Below are 3,417 nucleotides of genomic sequence, written 5' to 3' on the forward strand. Positions count from 1 at the left end.
TTATATGATCGATTAAGCCCAAGAAGGCAAAGCCCCAGCATGGCCACATTCCAATTATTTAAAGAATGAAATATATAACCCACATATCGTATCCATAGCTTGAAATCTCTTCTCCACCAACACCAACACCATTTTGTCTCTTTATCTATTATATTTCTTTACTGCCCACAAGGGGCTAAACATAGAGGGGACAAACAAGGGATTAAGTCGATTACATCGACCCCAGTGCGTAACTGCTACTTAATTTATCGACCCCGAAAGGATGAAAGGCAAAGTCGACCTCGGCGGAATTTGAACTCTGAACGTAGCGGCAGACGAAATACAGCTAAGCATTTCGCCCGGGGTGCTAACGTTTCTGCCAGCTCTTCTGCCTTATTTGGTCTCTTAATCGATCTCTATCTACATCCGACACACCCTCTCTTCAATTATTATTCATTTCTTTCTCCTTTACAAATCTTTACAGAAGGCAAAATAAATATTTCATAAATTCAACAAATTATAACATAGATCATTCTTTCAAATACAATATATAAATATAATTTATAAACATATATTTAGAATTTAATCTTTCAAAACGTAAAAAGAATGTTTAAGTCTTACACTGTTAGAATACAACTTATAAAGTTAAAATATTTAAACATTGAAATTTTTTTTATAATCGGCAAATATTTTTAAACGTGACAATTGTATTTGTTTGAAATATATTAAAGCTATGGTTTCTGTTGTTGAGGTTTAACTTAAACTTAATTCTTTTCTAGTAACTCTATGGTCAAAAGCACTCCCACCGTGACCCTCGCATAATTTATTTAATTCGTGCAGCAGTTTAGAGATTCCGCTATTCGTTCGTAATAGAGTTTATAATAATTTTAGACAATGTGAAATCATTCTCAGAAGAGAATTATTTATCAGATATCCATCTGATAAATAATACGGAAGATTGAGAAAACATATTTAATGCATTCCTCTTTAAAATGTTAACATAGGATAAAGACGTGGAGAGAGAAATGTATGCAGTCACCCACTTACTAAATGTTTAAACAATTATTCCTGTTTGTTTCACGTTATAAATATTAATTAAATTACTAGAACAATTACATTTAGATTCATAATTAAATACATATTAAAACAGAAATCAGTTGAAAGAATTTCATCAAGTGAACAAATGAAAAGATCAATTAACAGAATCGCTGAATTCAGAATTTCACTTCAGAATTAGAAATTCACTGAAAACCACATAAAATAGTGTATAATTAGATGAATATTTTCATTCCTTCAATTTCCATCAAATAGTTTGTTTTTTTCATACATATAACTGGATTATATTTTATATTATATTCTGTAGTTTGAAATGAAATGTTTTACTTGTAAAATATTTTAATGATTTCTAATCTATAAAGTACTGCCTGAAAATGAAACAGTTTCATTATAAATATATTTAGGTTTTAAACAGCTCTAATGATTTTTTACTGATGTAAAAGTGTTAGTACATTGCTAATTAAAGTAATTATTAAATAATATTCACCGAAGTCAATGTGTTTCGATTTCAGCCTGAAGTTTTTCGATCTCCTGAAAGTTCAATATATTCAAACAGCAGAAAAATATGTGGCTTCTGCAAAAGTCGCTGGGCAATTCTGAAAAACAGGACGAAGTTTATAAACTAATGGGCGTTACCTTGTCCTCTGCGTGTACCATTGTTTAAATGTCTGTATGTGTAAGTATGTATGTTATACTGTCATGGTATCTGGTGTTTGTATGTGTATGTTGTAGTGTGAGTGTGTGTTTGATTAAAGGTATATGTGTGTATGTATGCGTATGTTGTAGTGCGTGTGTGTTAGCGATTATACAGAGACTGCTTGTGTCAAATTACCAGACTGAATATCCTTCTCCCGCAACTCCTATTCATTGTTAAATTATTTCTTATTTCTCTCTCTCTCTCTCTCTCTCTCTCTCTCTCTCTCTCTCTCTCTTTATGTCTCCTCCAATGTGACCACCACCACTATCAGTCAACCCACTTCCCTACAAACGTTTATCTTATTTATTCATTAATTTCGTTTACTTTCCTTATATGGGAAAAAAATCCCACCCTTAACATTTAAATACATACATACATACATGCATGCATGCATACATACATACATACATACATACATACATACATACATACATACATGCATGCATACATACATATATGCATACGCTGTTGTTGATGTTGAAATTCCAATGAAGAAGTTAGATAAGAAATCTAGATTAGAAACCGATTCTTTCTCTATTGGCAACAAATCTTAAATAAACTGAATAATGACGTACATACCTTGGTTGTGTGGTAAGATTGCTTCCCAACTCCAGGGTTCTGGGTTCACAATATTCAATCACAGTTCACAGGTCAAGCCAGAGATCCGGGTTCAGGTTTCTCACCGCGTTGCACCTAGGGCAAGTGTCTTCTACTATAGCCTCAGGCCGACCAAAGCCTTGTGAGTGGATTTGGTAGACGGAAAATGAAAGAAGCCCGTCGTACATGTGTGTGTGTATATATATATATATATGTGTGTGTGTGTGTGTGTGTGTGTGTGTGTGTGTGTGTGTGTGTGTGCATATGTTTGTGTGTCTGTGTTTGTCCCCCCAACATCGCTTGGCAACCGATGCTGGTGTGTTTACGTCCCCGTAGCTTAACGGTTCGGCTAAAGAGACCGATAGAATAAGTACTAGGCTTACAAAGAATGAGTCCTGGGGTCTATTAGATCGTCTAAAAGGCGGTGCTCCAGCATGGCCACAGTCAAATGATTGAAACAAGTAAAAGAGTAAAAAGAGTAAAGAGAGATAGACAGACAGACAGATAGATAGATAGATTGATAGATAGATAGATAGATAGATGTGTATGAATGTATATGTCTCTGTGTGTTTCCTTGTGTCTGTCCCCTATCAGCGCTTGACAATAGATACTGGTGTGTGTACGCCCTGTAACCTAGCGGTTCGGCCAAAGAAACCGATGGAACATGTACTAGATTTTTTTTTTTAATTAGTCCTGGGGTCGACTAAAATCTTTCAAGATAGTGTTCCAACATGGCCGCAGTCAAATGATTGAAACTAGTAAAAGAAGACATACATATTTGAGGAGAGAGTAATGGAAAAAAACTAGGTTAAATTCATTATGTCAACTGATACCGCTACACCTGAGATGTCAGTCACGTTGTCACTGTGAAATCTTTCAACATAAATATTACTTTACACTCTCTGCTATCTTATTTTCTTATACAACAATCAATTTCTTTATTTTGGGTTCGTTTCAAATATTTTGAGAATTTTTATCCTGATTTGAAATGTCAGACAAAACACTGAATCAGAAAAGAGATAAATTTAAAACTGGTGGTGCGTATGTATGTACTATGCACGCATGTACGTGTATATATATATATATAT

General features: G+C 34.1%; 1 protein-coding gene across 1 annotated transcript in view; it reads right to left on the reverse strand.

Moving 5' to 3' along the window:
- The window catches only part of LOC106882796 (serine/threonine-protein phosphatase 6 regulatory ankyrin repeat subunit B), a 10,407-nt gene extending 8,533 nt beyond the window's left edge, over nt 1-1,874 (reverse strand). The window contains exon 1 of the mRNA XM_014933579.2: nt 1,523-1,874. The gene's annotated coding sequence lies outside the window, so the exon portion shown is untranslated. The remainder of the gene's footprint in view (nt 1-1,522) is intronic.
- Nucleotides 1,875-3,417: the final 1,543 nt, after the last annotated feature.

The sequence above is a fragment of the Octopus bimaculoides genome, unplaced genomic scaffold (genome assembly GCF_001194135.2).
Source record: "Octopus bimaculoides isolate UCB-OBI-ISO-001 unplaced genomic scaffold, ASM119413v2 Scaffold_236636, whole genome shotgun sequence".
NCBI lineage: Eukaryota > Metazoa > Mollusca > Cephalopoda > Octopoda > Octopodidae > Octopus > Octopus bimaculoides.